The sequence below is a fragment of the Ricinus communis genome, chromosome 8, assembly GCF_019578655.1.
Source record: "Ricinus communis isolate WT05 ecotype wild-type chromosome 8, ASM1957865v1, whole genome shotgun sequence".
Lineage (NCBI taxonomy): Eukaryota > Viridiplantae > Streptophyta > Magnoliopsida > Malpighiales > Euphorbiaceae > Ricinus > Ricinus communis.
In genome coordinates, this window is record NC_063263.1 from 25,070,052 (window position 1) to 25,092,514 (window position 22,463).

General features: G+C 38.9%; 1 long non-coding RNA gene across 1 annotated transcript; it reads right to left on the reverse strand.

The window, feature by feature from the left end:
* Positions 1–6,990: 6,990 nt before the first annotated feature.
* LOC125370882 lies at positions 6,991–21,613 on the reverse strand. The gene is made up of 3 exons (XR_007217072.1): positions 21,434–21,613; positions 15,475–15,478; positions 6,991–7,002 (listed from the first exon to the last, which is right to left on the reverse strand). It is a non-coding gene; the product is annotated as an uncharacterized LOC125370882 (long non-coding RNA).
* Positions 21,614–22,463: the final 850 nt, after the last annotated feature.

Consider the following 22,463-nt stretch of genomic DNA (forward strand, 5'->3'; position numbering starts at 1 on the left):
ATACCGGATGTACATGCGAGAAATTTAGTAGTAAGTCCAACTTGTATGCTACATCTCCAATCCTATCAATAATCTCAAAGGGTCCCACAAAACGAGGGGCCAACTTTCCTTTCTTACTAAACCACATCACACCTTGCATAGGGGATACCTTCAGAACACATACTCCATAATACTGAACTCCATGTGCTTCCGCTTTGGGTCCGCATAACTCTTCTACCTATTGAAAGTTGTCTTCAGCCGCTCGCGGATAATAGGAATCTTCTCTGAAATGATCTGAACCAACTCTGGTCCTATTAACTTACATTCGACAACTTCTTCCCAACACACAGGAGATCTGCACTTCCGGCCGTACAATGCCTTATAAAGGGCCATCTCGATGCTTGTATGGTAACTGTTGTTATAAGCGAATTCAATCAATGGTAGGTACCAATCACATTGACCATCGAAGTCTATCATACACATCTGAAGCATATCTTCCAAGGTTTGAATTTTCCTCTTCGACTGTCCATCAGTCTAGGGGTGAAAGGCTGTGCTGAAGTCCAATCTAGTACCAAGCCCTTCTTTTAGCTTTCTCCAAAACCTCGAAGTTAACTGCGGTCCCCTGTTAGACACTATAGAAATAGGAACGCAGTCAAGACTGACAATTCTTTCTAGATACACTCGTGCATACTTAGCCACAAAATAAGTAGTCTTCACAGGAAGGAAGTGCACTGACTTAGTCAATCAATCCACAATTACCCAAATAGAGTCATAACTAGCCGAAGTCTTGGGTAAACCTGAAATAAAATCTATAGTAATCCTTTCCCATTTCCACTCTGGTATGGGAAGCAATTGCAATAACCCTGATGGCTTCTGATGCTCCAGTTTAAACTATTAACACACCAGACACTTGGAGATTTAATTCCATTCCACCAATAATTGCATTTCAAATCGTGATACATCTTAGTAGAACCCGGATGTATGCTGTAAGCTGTACAGTGAGCCTCTTCTAAAATCTCATTCTTAAGATTATCCACATCGGGAACACATAGCCTAGTGCCCATCCTGAGAGTACCGACATCATCTATAACAAAATCATTAGCTCGACCCTGCTGCACTTCTTCCTAGACTTTCTGTAACTATGGGTCCTGACTCTAAGCTGACATGATTTTGTCAACAAGCACAGACCGAACCCTGAAATGTTCCAACAATGCTCTCGATTCCAATACCTCCATCTGCAATCTTTAGTCACACAATTCATTCAACTCTTTAGTCAGGGGTCTCTTCTCCACACTGATATGAGCAGACTACCTACTGACTTCCTACTCAAGGCATCAGTCATGATATTCACTTTACTTGGATGGTATAGAATATTACAATTATAATCCTTTAGAAGTTCCAACCATCTCCTCTGCCTCAGATTCAATTCTATCTGCTGAAAAATATACTTCAAACTTTTATGGTCTATATATATCTCGCACGTCTCCCTATAGAGATAGTGCCTTTAGATATTTAGGGCAAAGATTACTGCTGCCATCTCCAAATTACAAAATAGGGTAATTTTGTTCATGCCTCTTCAATTGCCTGCATGCATAAGCCACTACCTTACCATGTTGTATCAAAACACAACCCAAACTCACACTGGAAGCGTAACGATACATCGTGAATCCACTAGTCCTAGAGGGTAAGGTCAACACCGAAGCTAAAGTCAAACAGTCTTTCAACTTCTGAAAACTTCTTTCACACGCGTCAATCCACTAGAACCTGACGTTCTTTTGAGTCAGCTTAGTCAAAGGCGTTGCGATCCTCGAGAAGTCTTACACGAATAGATGGTAGTAGCCTACCAAACCTAGAAAGCTACGAGCCTTTGTCATTATGGTCGATCTCTGCCAGTCAATCACCATTTCCACTTTCTTGGGGTCCACTTTAATACCCTCTCTAGACACTATGTGACCTAGAAAAGCAACACTTTCTAACCAAAACTCGCACTTGGAGAACTTAGCGTACAACTGATGCTCCCTCAAAGTCTGAAGTACCATCTTTAGATGCCACACGTGCTCCTCTTTGCTTATGGAGTGCACTAAGATATCATTAATGAATACAATGACAAAGCGATCTAGGAACGACTTAAATACCTGATTCATCAAATCCATAAAGGCTGCAGGAGCATTACTGAGTCCAAATAACATTATCAGGAACTCATAATGCCCATAATGCCTCTTAAACACCATCTTCGGTATATCTTCCTCATGGATCCTCAACTAGTGATACCCCGATTGCAAATCAATCTTAGAGAAACATGTGGCTCCTTGAAGCTGATCGAATGGATCATCAATGCAAGGAAGCAGATACTTGTTATGAACCATCACTTTATTCAACTGCCGCTAGTCAATATAGAAGCTCAAGGTACCGTCCTTCTTCATGAACAAAATAAGAGCATCCCATGGAGACGTAGTGGGTCTGATAAAGAGGTCTTACAACTGCTCCTTTAACTCCTTTAACTAGACTAGTGCTAATTGATAGCTCGCTAACACGACCTGCAATCTATAGGCAAGTGCACCTATCGAATGTAATCTAGCTATGGCAAGTATTAATTTCGTATCTCATGGGAACTGAGAAACTACTGCTACTATGTTATTCCTATTATCTAATCGATCAAAAGGTGGTGAAGCTTATTAACTAAAAATGATTAAGAATGCAATTGGAAGCTAAATTTTAACAAAGAGAATGAAAGTTGAAAAAGGATAATAAGATGAGTTAACCCAATTGGGAATCACTTTAGCTAGCCGGCTAACAAACAATAAATTATGAATTGATTGATTAAGAATTACGAGATGTGGATAATTTCTTAAATGAATTGGTCTCTCTCTCGAGTTAACCAATTCCTAACCCTAAAGATCTAAAGTTGGCATCTCTTCCTAATAATTGATTTTAGAATAGCATTAATCTCTAAATTACCGCTAATAAGAATATCTAGTTCTTATTTCAGTAAGTTATTACACTTATCTCTAAGATGCAAATCACCTAATCACACAAGCAGTTGTCCAAACTCAATTGAATTTCTCAATTACAAAGGAGTTCTCATATTGATTCAACAATGAAGAAGAAACAATAAATTTTATTATACTTGAATGAAAACTACAATCTTAAATCAACAATCCAATCAATTAAGCACAAAACAAGCCTCATGGCTAAAGATCACCCCTAAATGGATTTAATAGAATTAGTTACACATGTTCATGATTAAACTAATACAAGAATTGAATACAAAGTAGACAAGAATCGAAAAGAACATGAACACCCTTTTCTCAAATGGTGAGATGTTATCCCCTCTTGAATAACTTTGTATCCAAGCTCTACAGCTCAAGATCTCCTTCTTTTTTCCCGTGAATCTTCGATCCAATCCTCAAGAGCGGCTATCTAGATGATGTTGAAGTGGGATTCGTCTCCATTTTCCTCTTCTTGATCGTTTGGAAGTTAGCTCTTGAGGTCTGTCTTGATTATAAAGTTCTCTTTTTATTTTTTTCTCTGCGTGCCCCTTCTCTTTATTTTTTTCTCTTTTCTTTTAACTTAGGTTTCAGGATCTAACACGGCCTGGATCCATACCATGTTGATCTAAAAGTGTACATTTGGCCTTCTTCAGCACGGCTTGGATTTGGGCCATGCTCCTCAGCACGGACATGCTCCTAGGCTGCGTCACTCTCGGAAATCGTGTTGCAAATCACTTATTTTCGCCACAGGTAAGGCATTTCAGCATGCCCTCTGACCTTGACCATGCTCCTTAACATAGGCATATTGGCAGGGCGTGTTGAACAGTCTAACGCGCCCGATTCGACGGTTTCTTCCCAATTTTAGTTTGATTTCTCTCTAACTTTGATGATATGCCTAGAAAAATACCTGATACACAAAGGAAACTAACATAGGGTGATTCTAATACAAAAACACATAAATTGGTCTAAAAAAAATCAAATATTCAAGAAAAGGCTTGAGTTTCAGTTTGGGATAGATTGAATGTTGCTTAATTGTAATCAAATGCATGAATTTTAAGGAGGGTTGATTGCAAGCTTATGATCTAACAATGTGTATAATATCAAAGAAAGGCTTAACAATGTGTGATGATAAGACAAAAATGGTAAAAATGAAGAAAGTGAATAGGCTCAAACTTGGCTAACTAATGGAAAGTATTTACAGGTTGGCTTTTGGCTACAATGGTGAATCCTAAGTGCCCTTATCATTTCACAATATTTGATTGTTCATGTGACCTCAACAAGCATTACCGAGCAAGTTCTAAAAATAAGAAGAATACAATGCACACTCAAACAAGAAAAAAAAAAGGAGCATTTATGATGTATGCTCAATTAGGTTCAAAACCTCAAAATTTAAGTGTGTATATTTGCATAAGGTGTCTAAATACCATCAATCAAATCATCATTTAATCAATTCATACGCAAAACACAACAACTAATCAAATTCAAATTAACTGACTTAAAGAATGGTCAAGTAACACTGGTTTAATCCAGCCACTATTATGAACTAAAAATTGCTCAATAATATTCTAAAAGCAACAAACAACAAGGAGGAAAAATCTCATGCTCAAAATCATAACTATCAATCTTTCAAAGATAAACAAAAAGCTAATAAACATCTTAAGTATCCTAAATATACATCATAAATAATACACTACATAACAATCAGAAAATATAAGAAAAATAAAAGCCAAAACAATGGCTTACCCACCTCACACTTGAAGGACACACTGTCCAGTGTATAGAAGAGTTGGGAAGCAACATAATAAGTACACAAAAAAGAAAAGAGATACTGCCCTACTTATCCTGCTGGACTGGTGGTGGTGGTTGGAAGTGGTGCTGCTGGAGGAGGTGGATCATCAGCTGCTAAAGGTGGAAAATACTCGCCAAAATTAGCAAAGTCAAAATCATCCATCCTATTCTACTACAAGGCTGCCTCTATCCTGTCTCCCTGGGCCAACTACCTATATAGCAAATCCATAATCTGCCTCTGCATAGCATCAAAATAAGGGAACTGCACTCTAACCTCCTACTCAAACCTATTGAACCTATTTGTGTGCTATTGCTGCATGTCGATGATCCAATCAAATCCCGCAGTCAACTCATCATGCACATTAGATGGCGGAGGAGTTTATGAGGATGAAGGTAGGGAGGAGCCAGGAATATCTGCAGGTCTAGGGTGCCCCCCTGCTCCTCTCGAGCTGCCCGGGCTATCGACTGAATAAGTCTATACTCTAGTCCTAAGGGCCCTGTCCTCTGGGTGATCATCTGCATATGCTGCATAGTAGAGAGGCCAATAGGGGTTATCTTCGCCCACAAGCATCAACTCATCCAGTAGAGCTCCATCTAGTAGCTCCATCCTCTTAGCAATCCTAGTCACATAAGATCTGAAATAGATAAAAGTCTTCTTCGAGTCCCCAGTAACAGTCTTGCACTGCTTGGCTAACACATACCCCATGTCCACCCTTTTCCTCTAATGCAAGGACCATAAACAAAATACATCAAGTTGGGTGACCACTCCAAAATTGTCCCCTCACGCTGTCAATGTATATGCTAGCAGGCAGTGAAGATAGCGCAGGCTATCAAAGGCTAGACGCCTTGGACTTGCTAGGGTAGTAAGGCTCGTCCCCCTCTGAGATGGTCTCCCAAGGCTTGTCAAAAGAAACTCCCTGGTTGTATAGGGAACCTCTGAAATCATCTGACTCTATGGTCGCCTGGTCATAGAGGCCAAGTGCAACACCAAAATGAGGAGTACTCATCATACAGTCTTGCCCCCTAACTGAAAAGAATGGCCTCTAGCTGCGACCAGTCCTTGATCTGCGTCTGAAGGAAGAAAGTGGAGGCAAACTCAAGGGTGAGCTCCCTGTAAGTAGGCTCCACAATGCCGAAGAAGGCCTCAAAAGGTGGAGTCTAAAGTAACTCTTGAACCTCAGTAGCTAGGCCAATTGTCTCCAATGCTTGCCAGTCGATGCATCTCCCATAGCCTAACTGCCTATACTACAGCTACTGGTAACGAGCCTTGTAAGTGGGGCTCTGAAATTGTAAAAGTCTATATTGTGCGGGAGCTGGAGCTCTAGGGGCCGGTAATCGAGGTGCAGGTGGGTCAATCAGGTCTGAACGCCTTCTCTTGGAGACACCCACCTTCTGGGGTCTCTCACGCCGCTCAACCATACTACTTACATGGAAATTGATCAAAACTCTTGCCAAAACAGTAATTCTTGCACTAAAGAGACAATCATTATAATAACAGCAACAGTTTAATAGCAATATAATAGCAATTTAACATATTTTCAGCACACTTTGCATTAGTTAATTTTCAATTCAGCAGCATAATGACTAATTCACCAAATCAGCTCACAATCTAGCAAGTTTAAATATACTAAACAGCGGCAATCGGGCAATTCAAATGCAAAATAAAAGAAATAAGAAATATAAACAATAGTAACTAATAAATCAAAATAAACAATAACAGCAAATCAACATTAAAAGAAAAATAAGAAATTTAACTAAACAACAAATAAAGTACAACACAAGTGACGAATTTAACGAAATAACAAAAATAACAAAGAGATTAATGAAAATAAGAAACAATATTAAGAATTTCAGAAATAATTAAAGAAATTAGAGAAAAGAGTAAAATCACATACCAAAATGGAGTATTGAACAAAGTTAAGGAAGAAATTTACTTGATTTGCTAGAAAAAACACTTGAAAATTTAAGGAAAAGACGGAGAGGATATCGGCCTATACATGTGGAGAGAGAGGAGAGCGAAAATTTTGCTACTTGCGATATGGCACGGCTTATATAGAGGTTGAGGCTAGCACCTAGTCTCACAGCACGTATTAGTCGAGGAAAACATGCTGAAGTCCATTTTTTGTATTAATGCAGTTTGTGTGTCCTCAACACGGGCGTGTTACCTAACACGATCGTGTCCACAGCACGTGTTACTCACAAAAGATGTGTTGAATTCCATTTTTGCTCAACAAGGTTTGTGTTCCTCAACACGGGCATGTTATCTAACACGATCGTGTCCATAGCACGTGTTACTCTTGGAAGAGTATTGAAATCACATGTTTTTGTCAACACAGTTTGGTTGCCCACAACACGCCCGTGTTGACCCGCACGGATGTGCCCAGGGGCGTGCCGAGTTGCCAATACCGTGCTGAAACTCAAAATCCATTTCCAGCACTTTTTCACACGCAATTTCCTACAATTTTCAAAAGTCAAACATTCAAGTTATCTTCAACATATCTCTGTACACTCAAATGGAATATAAAACTATAAAAAAAAACTTATGTGCGTAAAATACACACATCTAAATGGGGTTTTTAAGATTGATTTTATGGACATTTGGATGTGAATTGGATTCAACACAGGCCGTGTTACCAACACGGCTATGTTGGATGCGTCAAACATGAAAGAAAAAGAAGCTTTTAGGGAGGACGGCCACAGAGAGTAACACGGCCAGGAACACGGCCGTGTTGGAGGTGACAGGGGGAGTTAGTTAACAGAAAAAAAGAGAGGAAAGGAGAAGGAGGCTAGGGTTAGAACGTCCCAAACCCTAATATTTCTCTCTCTAAGGGTTTTCTGAGCTGAAACTAAGAGAAAAGGAGACTTGGATCAAGGTTTCAATCGGATTCCCTTTAAAGATTGAAGATTGGGCGAGGTTCGTTGATTGGTTTTCAAATCGAGCAAGAGAAATAAGGATTGATTCAAGATTGAGCAAGAGGAATTGGGGCTGTTTACTCTCATCCGAGGGAGTAATCGGCTTTTCTCTACCTTTTTACTCATTGTTGTAATTGAATTCTTGTGGATTTTGATAATGAACATGATTAGCTAGATTGATTTAATCCATTGGGATTTCTTTATTATGTTGGCTTGATATTATATTGTTGGATTGCTTGGGTTAATTTTGTATTCTTCTTGTTTTCAATATTAATAAGATAATCATTATTCATGAGACGTTGTGAATTATGTGGTTAGATTGCTTTGTGTGATTGAGAAGTCCATTTGGCAATTGGAATTTTGAATAACAAGAACTGGTTAATAATCGCTTAGAGATAAGGATAATTAACTAGCCGGATTAAGAATTAACAAAGCTTAATAGAGGCAGATTAAAGCTTAATGCTAATTTAAGAATCAATCATTAGGAAGAGATTCCAACTTTAGGTTATTAGGTTGAGGAATTCGATTATCTCGAGAGAGAAACCGAATTTGGTTAAGAATTCATCCACGGGTAGCATAATTAGACTCACCGATCCTTTATCTTTTGTTTGGTTGCCAACTAGTTTAGATTCCCTTTGGGTTTGTCTCATTGTCTTGATTATTTCATTTATTAATTACTCCTGCATCTCCTTTAGAACTTAGCTTGTAGTTAATAGTTAGTTTAGAAATTATTCATCACTAATTTTAGGTTAATATAACAAAGAACAAAAGAGTAACTCTTGGCTTTCACTTTCCCGAGGAATATGACCTTGATACTCGCCATTAGTGCTAGACTGCATCGATAGGTACACTGCCTTAGATTGTAGCTAACACAATTACCACCCATCAAGTTTTTGGCGCCGTTGCCGGGGATTGTTTGAAAACTAGAGTGAAATTTGCTATTTGTTAATTTAGCCATTTTTTTTTCTTTCTTATTATTTTATGATTTATTTATTTATTTATTTTATTTTATTTGTACATATTTATTTAGTTTAAGTTTATGATTCAGATAGTGAATGATAAGGAGGTTCAATGCTAAACTCAAACTCTTTGTATGACGCATTGGAAAATGGGATTAGGAACCAAGAGAGTGCTAAAAATTGGGATACCCGTGCATCTTTAGAAGCTCGAGTGGAATCGTTTTGCAGGGCTACCGATAAACTCTCCACTCCTATCCTTTCATCTCAAGTTTTTTGTGAATTTTGTTGTGGTTTACATTTGAATAATGATTGTCCATTGTGCAGTGATTTTACTCCTTATTCTTATAACTGTGAACAGGTGAATTATACGGACAATTGGCCAAATGACTCGTATGGAAGCACCTATAATCAAGAGTGGAGCACTCATTCACCCTATGGATGGAGCTTAGATGGCCCGGAACCACCGAATCTCGAAGAACCACATCAAGAAATTTAATCTTACACCTTCAACTCAAGATGAAGAGTTAGTGTCGGAGGAGCTGATGATGAGGTTCATTACAAGTCTTGATGATAGATTCCAATAAACAGAGAGGATACTTGAAGATCAACAAGCCTCGATTAAGAACATAGAGCATCAGGTAGGCTTAATCTTCAAGTTACTAGCTGAAATGCAATCAGGAACTCCATCAAACGCTACTGAATCCGAGGAACATTTGAGCGCCGTCACTTTGCGTTAAGGTGAGAATTTTTCTAGTTTATCTATTATGTTTGATGGTGATGCTTATGTGCAGGACGATTTCTTGAACATGGAGATGGAACCAGAAAAGGAAGAGGCGAACACGATTCCTTTGAAAGACTATCAACAAGAATGTACAGTTGATGATGCTGAGTTGCAGTTAGAGGAATTTTTAGTGGATTTTCCACAAGTCCCTTCGATGATGGAAAATGAGCACGAGTTATCCAACGAAGAAGTCTTGGAGGAGCTCAAGTTTCTTCTAGCAAGTGAACCAAGCCAAGGAATGAAGAAAACCATCGACACTCTTGAAGAAATTGCCCAACCATCGATCCTTCCAATGGTTGAAACTCCAGCTTTCAAATTGGAAGAGCCCCTAGAGCATCAAGACTACATGCACTTATACGAGGAGCGAGTTTTGTCCATTATACTGGCAGCCTGCTTGATAGTCGGGAAGAGGAAATTGACGATTATCCCTCTAAGTGAATACTCGAAGCCATTTGCTTGGAAGAAGGGTGGATGGTCGTCAATCCCCACCGTTTGCTTTTCACCATGAGTCCAGCTAAGAAGACTCATCACATAAAAAAGAAGCGCTTTTGGGAGGCACCCCAAATTCTATTTTTCAATATTGAATACTTTACCCTTGCATTATGAACTTAGTTGATTAGGTTTTATAATTGGTTTTTGTTAAGTTTTATTTATGTTGAGTGTATGAGTTGAGGACTTATTGGTTTTGCAGGTGAGAAAGAGTGAGAAAGTGCTGAGAATCGCAACTTTTGCATTTTCTGGAGATCAACACGGGCGTGTTCAAGGCCATGTTAATTCTAATTGAAGAAAATCAAACTAAGATGAACACGTTCACAGAAGCTAACACGGGAATTTATGCCCTGCCGTGTCCACAACACGTCCCCGTGTCCAAGACCGTGTCTCAGAAGTGGTAAGTCAGCACGTTTTAATTCGCTTAACACGGCCCGATATCCTGACCGTGTTCATGAACACGTCCCATGTTGGCGAACACGGGCGTGTTCCGCACACTGCCTATATATAACACTTCATTCAAAATCTTCAAAAATTTTGCTCTCCCCTTAGTTTGGCAATTATCTCCTCTCTTACTCTCTCACTTCTTATTTCTCATCTCGAAGGCTTTGGATATTGCGTTTGTCAAGTAAGTACCCTCCAACTTCATTTTCATTATTTTATTTTGATATTAGTTCGAATTTATGTTTTCTTTGTGTTCGAATTTTGTGTTTCAATTTTTTTTTAATTTTTTATTTATTTCCTTATTTTATTATTTGGTGCATGCATTTACATTCATGTTTGTGCTTGATTTTCTTTTATTTTCTTTAATGTAGTTTATATACTTAACTTGCTCATATTTTCCATTTTTCTTTTCTACCATTATTTATGATTGTGATTAATTCCTTATTTTTCTCTTTATTATTATTGTCGGCCGCTAAACAATAGGCTCTGTCATAGATAGTCGACTCTGTTTGTGTCTATTTTATATTAGCATGTTGGTTTGCCTTGTGATGGATTATGGCGAAGTAAACTCCATATGGATGAATTGTAAATTTAATTGGTTAGCATTGCTTGGCAGTGTTGTGGATTAAATTTTCTTTGCAGGACATTGAGCAGTTTAATTTTATCAAGTTAAATCATTTGGTTTGTTCATTTTATGTCGTTATGCTGCTAGAATTTTGTTGATCCTTAGTACTAAAAGTTTCCTTTTCAGGTACCATGTCCACCAGACGAGGATCAGGAGTTTACAAGAGAAGGCGGACTGATGGTTCCTCTTCCTCTTGATCGTCAGGCGCTGCACCGACTAGTTCAGGCCAAATTAGACCACCGCAGCACCATCGATTCTTACTTTTCTAAGGGCAGCCCACCTTTGAGCAGAGATATCAATCGATGAGGCACAAACATTTGGGAAAGGGGCGTAAGATAGACTGGCCAGCACTGGAGACCGTCGGACTTACAGCTGCAGTCCGCCAATATCTTGAGACGCCCCCATTTCAACATTTCTTTGACATTGTTGAACCAACATATAGGGAGTTGACTGTGGAGTTTGCCAGCACTTTCTTTCTACAAAGCCAGTTGCGGGACTTCCAACAACCGGATGCGATCAGTTTTAGACTAGCAAAGCAAACTTTCACGATCAGTGTACATCAGTTTGGGGTACACTTAGGCTTGTGGACTGAGGAGGATGCAGCTGGGGAGGTTTACAGTTGCTGTATACACACGCTTGGTCTGTCATATCCGCAGATGTGGGCCGAGATTTCTGATGACACTGAGGGATACAGTGCTAGCCAGTCCAAGGCGTCTAACTTGCCTGAAGGACTGCAGTACTTGCATGCATTGCTGGCTAGGACCATCACTAGCAGAGGAGATAGCGGTGGTGTAATTACCCAGCCGGACCTATTTATACTTTACAGCATGCACCAGCACCAGTCCGTCGACATGGGATACTTATTGGCCAGACAGATCAGTGCCTTCTGCAACAACTCAAAGAAGGTACTTTTCTGTTTTGGGACTTACATTACTCGACTGGCTAGGAGCTTAGGAGTTTTGGAGGAGGTGATACCATATCTGACAAAGCTAGGGGTGATGGAAACGTTGGGACTTCCCCAGATGGTTAGTATGGGAATGGTGACTCATAGGCAGGGTCTGCTAGGACCACAGTATAGACTGAGGAATGCTCTCTTGGCAGCACTTAGAGAGGAGCGACCTGCCCCACAAGCCCATGGTGCACAAGATATCCCACCTTCTTCTGATATTCCAGAGTCTTCCTCCAAACCGTCTACTTCAGCTCCTTCTAGTTCTTCATCAGCTGTTTTAGGAGTATCCCCTATTGAGTTTAGAGAGCTCAGAGTGCGAGGTTGGTAGAGGAGCGTAGCGATTTCATTCGATAAGAGGCTTATCAGCGGGACCTTTACGGTCAGTCGAGTTTCAAAGCCAGATGATGGCTCAGTTTGAGAGGCAGAGGGCTATGCTTCAGGCCAATGACATGTTTGATGATATTTTTGCTACAGACTTTGCACCTCCCTGTCCACAGAGCCGGGTTCTAGAACAGAGCCATTTTGACATCCCTCTAGCGTATGATCCAGCTGGCCCTCCCTCTCCGACTGAGCACCCTTCAACATAGCAGCCTGACAAGCCTCCTATTGACGCTGCTCCTGCTGATCCACCAGCTCCTGCATGTGACACTACTTCTGATCCTCAAAGAGCAGCCACTCCTCTACCGCAGCCACTGATATACTGTGATGCACCTCTTTTCACTCCCGGAGCCATAATCGGGTGATTAGTTTCTTTTTCCTTTTTCATTTCATATATTTTGTACACTGAGGACAGTGTGTCCTTCAAGTATGGGGTGGTGATATCAATATATTACTTACTTTCATGTTCTATTATTTTGTATATGAAATTTATATCCTTTTCTAGTGTATATATCGCATTTCATTTATTCCATCTCAGTTATTTATTTATTCTTTGTGCAATTTTTCGTAAAATTTTGAAAATTTTTCACTTTGTTTTGATGCTCTTACTGTTGACTTGCTTTTGAAATCCTGTTTATGTCCATGTGATCGGGTAAAACCGATAATGTTGAGTCTTGCGGAAGAATGTAAGATAATTAGTTTGAGTTTTGCACTAAGTTGCTTTGGTTTATTTAATTCTGTTTTAATGATTTTTGTTTGGAACCTACTTAAAAAGCACACTTGTGAGAAATTGAGCCTAAATTGTAAGCATACACTTTATATGCTTGTATTTATTTCTTGTTGAGAGTGCCAATTACTATCTTTACTTTTAGAACTTGCTCGGTAATGCTTACGAGGGCCACAAGGAGAGTTTAACACTTTGGTATGATAGGGGCACTTAGGTTTTTCATTCTAGCCAAATAGCCTTCATTCGTTTATTGATTCTGTAGATAACCCTTTCTTTCACCATTTTTTATCATATTCCATTACCACTTAGTTTTATTCTGCTTTGGGTTATGATTTTGCACATGAGTTGGTTTTATTGGGAATTTTTGTCTTGGGAATAGCTTTGGAATCTTGTAGCAGCTTACTTCAATCCAAAAAGAAATTCACTCTATTATGTGAATGTTCTTCCCTTATGAAAAAAAAGAAGAAAAAAAAAGAAAAAAAAAGAAAGAAGAAAAATATATAAAAAGAAGAATAAGAGGAAAAGGTGATGAAAAGAAAGAAAGTAAGTGAGCTAAACATTTTGACTTGATTCCTATTTCCCACCTTGGACTACTATCCATTGTTTACCCCTTGTGATCATTGTGACTTGTGTGCATGTCATGTATTTCATTGCAGAACACCATAGGTTCAACTCTGACCAAATTTACCTACCCTTACCTAATCCCCATTACAACCCTTATAAAGACCTTTTGACATGGTTGTTGACTCTCCATAAGTGGTAGGAGTAGGATTTAAGAGCAAGCATATAGTAAGTAAGGCAGTAGTTGATGCATTGAGCGATTAAACACTACCCTTTAAACACTTTGAGTGATTTAGAGTGAATCTAGTGAGGAGTTGGTTCTGAATAACTTCGTTGAGACAGTATTGTGTGAATTATTGGCATCTTGGTTGTGATACTTGAATTGATTGCTTCTATTCTTTTTGTTTGACTTACGCTTGTTAAGTATATGTGCAGGAGCTCTCTAGCTTGTCTATCAGTTTAAGTATTGTTCCTTAGTAGTTTATTTTCCTTATTTTACTTTTGATTGCTTGAGGACAAGCAATGAGCTAAGTGTGGGGTTATTTAATGTGCATAAAATACACACATCTAAATGGGGTTTTTAAGATTGATTTTATGGACATTTGGATGTGAATTGGTCTCAACACTCACCCTATACGTATGTTTGTGTGCATTAGGTCCAAAAGAGGTCAAAGGATGATAAAGGAAAGAATTGGAGCATAATTGGACGTCAAAGCTGCCGAAACGAGCTAAGTATGTCCATATGAAAGGTTAACACGGTCGTGTTGGATTCAACACTGGCCGTGTTGGATTCAACACTGGCCGTGTTACCAACACGGCCACCAACACGACCGTGTTGGATGCGTCAAACATGAAAGAAAAAGAAGCTTTTAGGGAGCACGGCCACAAAGAGTAACACGGCCAGGAACACGGCCGTGTTGGAGGTGATAGGGGGAGTTAGTTAAAAGAAAGAAAGAGAGAAAAGGAGAAGGAGGCTAGGGTTAGAACGTCCCAAACCCTAATATTTCTCTCTCTAAGGGTTTTCTAAGCTGAAACCAAGAGAAAAGGAGACTTGGATCAAGGTTTCAATCGGATTCCCTTTAAAGATTGAAGATTGGGCGAGGTTCGTTGATTGGTTTTCAAATCGAGCAAGAGAAATAAGGATCGATTAAAGATTGAGCAAGAGGAATTAGGGCTGTTTACTCTCATCCGAGGGAGTAATCGGGTTTTCTCTACCTTTTTACTCATTGTTGTAATTGAATTCTTGTAGATTTTGATAATGAACATGATTAGCTAGATTGATTTAATCCATTGGGATTTCTTTACTATGTTGGCTTGATATTATATTGTTGGATTGCTTGGGTTAATTTTGTATTCTTCTTGTTTTCAGTATTAATAAGATAATCATTATTCATGAGACGTTGTGAATTGTGTGGTTAGATTGCTTTGTGTGATTGAGAAGTCCATTTGGCAATTGGAATTTTGAATAGCAAGAACTGGTTAATAATCGCTTAGAGATAAGGATAATTAACTAGCCGGATTAAGAATTAACAAAGCTTAATAGAGGCGGATTAAAGCTTAATGCTAATTTAAGAATCAATCGTTAGGAAGAGATTCCAACTTTAGGTTATTAGGTTTAGGAATTCGGTTATCTCGAGAGAGAAACCAAATTCGGTTAAGAATTCATCCACGGGTAGCATAATTAGACTCACCGATCCTTTATCTTTTGTTTGGTTGCCAACTAGTTTAGATTCCCTTTGGGTTTGTCTCCTTGTCTTGATTATTTCATTTATCAATTACTCTTGCATCTCCCTTAGAACTTAGCTTGTAGTTAATAGTTAGTGTAGAAATTATTCATCACTAATTTGAGGTTAATATAACAAAGAACAAAAGAGTAACTCTGGGCTTTCACTTTCCTAAGGAATACGACCTTGATACTCGCCATTAGTGCTAGACTACATCAATAGGTACACTGCCTTAGATTGTAGCTAACACAATTAGCAACTATCAAAAACTAAATGATAATGAAGACTAAACTAGAAAAAAAAACAATATTCCAAAACCAATGATCAAATTGTCCAAAAGCATAAAATAAGAGTTGGGGTGCCTTCCAAAAGCGCTTCTTCTCTTTTTCCCTAAATCATTTAGTTGGACTCATAATGCTTGAGCTACTATTGTTGATGCAATACAAGGTTGACTCGCTCCTCAAGCTCCAATGCGTCACCATAGTAATGCTTCAACTTATGCCTATTGACCTTGAAGTTTCCTTACTCTGGATGGTGCAACTCCACTATGCCATACAGGAAAACTTGTTGGATGGTGAACGGTCTTGACCAACGGCTCTTTAGCTTCCCAGAAAAGAGTCGGAGTCGTGAGTTATACAATAATACACTATCCCCAACTTCGAACTCCTTGGTGCTCCTTAGACTCTTGTCATGCCACTTCTTGGTACGCTCCTTGTAGATTAAGGAGTTGCCATATGCTTAGTTACGCCACTCTTCCAAGTCGTTAAGCTGCCACTATCTATGTTTACCTGCATTAACAATATTGAAATTGTAAGTTTTCAAAGCCCACAATGCTTTATGCTTAAGTTCAACAGGCAAATGGCATACATTCCCACAAACTAGCCTATATGGTGTAAAACCAGTTGAAGTACAATAAGCCATCCTAAATGCCCATAAGGCATCATCTAGCTTCTCCGCCTATCTTTCCTACTCACTCCTGCAGTTTTCTCTAAAATCCATTTCAAACCCCTATTAGTAACCTCCACTTGCCCACTGGGTTATGGGTGATAGGGTGTAGAAAACCTGTGTGGTACACCATAGCGTTTAAGCACCTTTTTTAATTAGACATTACAGAAATGAGTCCCCTTATCACTAATAAGAGCTCTACGTCTCTCGAACCTAGGAAAAGGTCTTTTGAGGAATCTTGTAACTAACCTAGCATCATCAGTGGGAAAAGCTTGTGCTCCGGGCCACTTAGAAAAGTACTCAACGGCAACCAAGAGGTATTTATTACCATAGGAAGAAGGGAAGGGTCCCATGAAGTCGATGCCCCAAACATTAAAAATCTCAAAAGCTTGAATGCTCATTTGAAGCATCCCATCATGAGCAGAGATGTTACTTGATCTTTGGCATGCATCACAAACCTGAACAAATGCTCTAGCATCCCTAAAGATTGTCAGCCAGTAGAATCCAGAGTCTAACACCTCCTAGCTGTGTGATTTACAGCTTGATGACCTCCCATTGGTCCTCTATGGCAATGCCTAAAAATTTGGAGGATCTCCTCTCCATGTACGCATCACCAAATAACCTGATATGCACAAACTCTTAACAAGAAAGGGTCCTCCCAAATGTAGTATTTCAATTCAGAAAATAATTTCTTCTTTTGCTGAAATGTCATACCCTTCGAAAGGACTTTAGCAACCAAATAGTTTGTAAAATCAGAAAACCAAGGAATATCAGAATTAACCTGAACTGAGCATAAGAACTTTTTGCTATAATCAAGCGCCTCCAAAGTCGAGTTTTCTAGCCTAGAAAGGTAGTCTGCTGCTAAGTTCTTAGCACCTTTCTTATCCTTAACCTCAATATTGAACTCTTATAATAACAGAATCCAACGAATGAGTCTAGGCTTTGCATTATTCTTGCTGAACAAGTGCTTGAGTGCGGAATAGTCCGTGCAAACCACAGTCTTTGATAACACCAAATAAGATCTGAACTTGTCAAATGCAAAAACAACAGCTAGAAGCTCCTTTTCAGTGGTGGTGTAGTGCTCCTAGGCATTAGTCAATATCTTGCTAGCATAGTAGATTGGTTTGAACTTCTTATCTCTCCTTTGTCTTAAAACAGCTCGGACTACAAAATAACTAGCATCGCACATAAGCTCAAATGGCAACTCCTAATTAGGTGAAACCATAATCAGGGCTGTGGTTAGTTTCTTCTTCAACAACTCAAAAGGTACATCCTTTACAAGCAATTGAGTTAAAGGTACATCCTTTACAAGCAATTGAGTTAAAGGTCTAGCAATCTTAGAAAAGTCCGTAATAAACCTCCTATAGAAACATGCATTATCTAAGAAACTCCTAACAGCCTTAACTAAACTAGGTGGGGGTAATTTAGCAATAGTATCCACCTTGGCCCTATCGACCTCCATCCCCTCATGCGAAGTTTTGTGTCCCAGCATTATACCTTCCCTAATCATAAAATGGCAATTTTTCCAATTAAGAACTAGGTTAGCATCCACACAACGCTCAAGCATGCATTCTAGATTATTTAAACAGTGAGTAAAAGAGTTACCAAATACAGGAAAATCATCTATGAAAACCTCCATGGACTCCTCAATCATATTGTGGGAAGATCGCCATCATACACCTTTGAAAATTCGCAGATGCATTGCACAATCCGGATGCCATCCTCCTATAAGCAAACGTACCATACGGGCACGTAAAGGTTATTTTCTCCTGGTCCTCATGTGCAATGGGAATCTAGAAGTATCTTGAAAAACCATCTAGAAAATAATAAAAAATATGCCCAGACAACCTTTCCAACACATCGTCAATAAAAGAAAGGGGAAAATGGTCCTTTCGAGTGGCATCATTTAGCCTCCTATAATCTATGCACACTCAAAAGCCTGTTACCGTTCTAGTCGGTATAAGCTCATCCTTCTTATTTTTAACCATAGTCATACATCCCTTCTTGGGAACTACCTGTACAGGGCTAACCCAGGAACTATCAAATATAGGGTAAATCAAACCTACATTAAGAAGTTTAACTACCTCATTTTTAACCACTTCCTTCATGTTCGGGTTCAGTCTGTGTTGTGGTTGCACCATTGGCCTGTAACTATCCTCCATAAGGATCTTGTGTGAGCAGTAGCTAGGACTAATCCTAAGAATGTCGATAATTTTCCAAGCAAACGCCTTCTAATACTTCCTAAGTGGTGTGATACTTATGCAACTACAACTAAGGCAATGAACCTATCGATGCAGCCTAGCACAACGACAAGTATTAAAAATATCGTATCCCTTGGGAAAGTGAAATCCTAGAGTTACTACTTGTTCCTTGTTATCTAGCCTAAAATTAATAATGAAGGTTTCTAAATTTACTAATGACTAAACCTTGAATTCTAAATGTAATGCGAGAGTGAATGAGAAAAGGGAATAATCAAGATAAGAAAGCAAACCCAAATAGGACCTAGACTAGTTGGCAACCAAACAAAAGATAACAGATTGTTGAGTCCGATTATGAAATCTGTGGACAGATTCTAAACTGTATTCATTTTCCCTCTAGAAAAAACTGAATTCCTAAACCTAAGAACCTAAATTTGGAATCTCTATTTACCTGCAAAATGAAAATCAAAATTGCAAGTTCTCAAGGCCTAAAGGGCTCTATGCTCTAACTCAACAGGTAAATGGCAAGTTTTCCTATACACAAGCCTATAAGGTGTAAAACCTGTAGAAGTATGATAGGCTCTCCCATGTCTACTGGTTTATGGACAGGAATCTCAATCTGCTCTTCCTCCTCCATGTTTAAATGCTTCCTCAACTGCCTGAGGGATCACTCTAGTTCAGGCAGAACTCCTGATCATAAACTACCTGAAATGAACAAGGCAGCAACAACCCAAACAAATAAATAAATAAAAAGCAAAGACAAAAATAGAAAAGAAAAATGGCTAAAGTAACAAATAGCAAATTTCACTCTAGTTTTCAAACAAAGTTCCCCGGCAACAGCGCCAAAAACTTAGTGTGATTGTTATGCAACTACAACTAAGGCAGTGAACCTATCGATGCAGCCTAGCACAACGACAAGTTTTAAAAATATCGTATCCCTCAAGAAAGTGAAATCCTAGAGTTACTACTCGTTCCTTGTTATCTAGCCTAAAATTAATAACGAAGATTTCTAAATTTACTAATGACTAAAACCTGAATTCTAAATGTAATGCGAGAGTAAATGAGAAAAGGGAATAATCAAGACAAGAAAGCAAACCTAAAGAGGACCTAGACTAGTTGGCAACCAAACAAAAGATAACAGATTGTTGAGTACGATTATGCAACCCGTGGACGGATTCTAAACTAAATTCGGTTTCCATCTCGATTCTAAACCTAAGAACCTAAAGTTGGAATCTCTTCCTAACGATCGATTATTAAGTTAGCCTTAATATTTAAGCTTTGTTAATTCTTAATCCGGGAAATTAATTGACCTTATCTCTAAGTGAAAATTAACCTGTTCTTGCAATTAAATTTCCAAATTCAATTAGAATTTCTCAATTACTAAAAGAATTCTATGAATAGTAATCAACACATTCAATGTAAAGAATACTAGGTTTTTATTATTAATTGCAAAAAGAATACAAGAAAAGAAACTCAAACAATCTTAACAATTCAACGCAAAAGCCAACATAATAAGGAACCCCAATGGGTTCAATCAATCTAGTTACACATGTTCATGTCTAAAACAAATAAAAATTCAATTACAAGGAAAGAATAAAGAAATCAAAACATATACACCCTTTTCCTAGAATTGGATGAACAGCTCAAAGCCTTGATCTACACTGCAAATGATCTCTAAAATGCCTCTTAAATTGCTCCAAAACTCCTCTTCAATCTTCAATTAAATCCCAAGAGTCATAAATCCGACATCAAAAGGTGGAATCAATCTATTGGAAGTTACCTTGGGATGTCTGAAATGCGTCTAGAGAAATTACAAAGAAGGATGAAGAGTCACTTTACTGCCTCGTTTAATTTTATACTACGCTTCAACACGGGGGTGTTCATGCCCATGCCCCGCAACACGGGCTGTGTCTAGGCCGTGTTGGTCTCTAAATGATGAAATGAACTGAATCTAGCAAGGGCGTGTTCTAGCTCGTGTTAGCCAACACGAGCCGTGCTCTAGGGTGTGTTATTCTCTAGAATCGTGTTGCTTCAAAGTGCTTAAACTACACGGCCTGGGAATTTCTGCATGGGCTCAAACACAGGCCGTGTTGACTTCTCAAAAGTCAACCCAAGGTCAAACACTTCTGATTACGTCCGTTTTCGCCCGGAATTGATCTAAAATTGCTCGAACACTGATGATGGACTTATAAAATCTCCTAGAATACAAAAGGATACAAAACACGAGTGATCTTAGACAAAAACACAATAAATGATAAGAGAATGCTCAATAATATGCAAGCAAACATGTGTAAAACTATACATATCACTAAGAGAGGCCAAAGTCATCTCCCTCTCTTCGAGTGTCAAGTCCGCTGCTAGAATGACAGGCAACCTGTTATCCTCATCCATATATGCATAATTGTGGTGCTTTGGGAGCTCTTCCAACTCAAGGACTGGTGGTTCCTTAAGTGATGGCCTCAATTTCTATACACCTAACCTGTCAATCTCAACAAAGTTGGATAGCTCATGCTCATCCTCTACCTCCAAAGCAACTTGTAAGGGATCATCAAGCAATATTCCTGCAACTGTGTATTAATAACATCATCTGCACACCTAACCTGTCAATCTCAACAAACTAATCAGTATTCTTGCTTGGTTCATTAGCTAACAGAAATGTAAGTTGCTCAAACATGCTCATCCTCTGCCTGCAAGGAAACTTGTAAGGGATCATCAAGCAATATTCCTGCAACTGTGTATTAATAATATCATCAAGTAAATCAACAGAAAACACAGTATCATTATGATCTAAGGACTGTCCCATAGAATTGTTCAAATCAAAAGTGACAGTTTCATCCCCTACCCTAAGTTCAAGCTTCCCATCATAAACATCTATAATAGCCCTAGACATTACAAGGAAAGGTCGACCTAGAATTAAAGGTACGTTACTCTCACTATCCATGTCCATGATCATAAAGTCAGCAGGAAATATAAATTTGTCAACCGATCTCTACGCATTTCACTGCTCCACCGGAAATTCCCTCTGCCCCTACCATACTCTAGCTTGGCAGTTTCCACCGCCTGTCTAGGGTTGAGCCCTGAGATTTGACGGCGGATTTAAAAAGCCACCTATAGATGCTTTACGCCTAATCATTCTGGATAACGCTTGCATCCTCTGTATTACCGCGGCTCCTTAACAAGTACATCCTCCACAATACCCCTAGGATACTTAACAGTCCTATCAGCTAACTGTATGCTCATCCTAGTGGGTTTAGTCTCACCCAGCGCCAACTTGTTAAACAAACTATATGGCATTAAACTAATGCTAGCTCCTAAGTCAGCTAAAGCATTGCTAATTGTCAAATCACCAATCACACAAGGGACAGTAAAACTCCTTAGATCATGCTTCTTTTTTGGCAATTTGTTTTGAAGTATAGTCGAACACTCCTTATTTAGGGTCATGATCGCCAAGTCCTCTAACTTCTATTATTGCTAAGGATTTACTTTAAGAACTTTGCATACTTGGGCATCTGCAAAATAGCTTCAACAAAAGGTAAGTTAATTCGCAGTTGTTTAAACAAGTCAAGAAACTTACCAAACTGCTAATCAACTTTCTCCTGCTTCAACCTAGCAGGATATGGGATCGGGGCTGGTATTCCCTCAGAGGACTCTTCTTCTTGCCCTCTACCTTCTCTAGCTCCATCACTTTGCTATCTCCATCTTTCCTACCCGAATCTTCCTGAACAACATCGTCATCATTAGAAATAGGAATAGAACTAGATAGTTGCTTACCTGATCACAAAGTGATAGCCTTTACGTGCTCTCTCGGTTTGTACTCTATATTACTAGACAAAGTTCCTGGCTGCCTCTTAGTAATAATCTTAGAAATCTAGCCTATCTGATTCTCCAAGTTCTAAATGGAGGCCTGTTGATTTCTAAGAGCTACGTTTGTCTACTAGAATCTAGTCTCTGAAGCAGACACAAACTTCATCATCAGCTCCTCTAAGTTAGGTTTTTTCTCTTGAGTCTAAGGA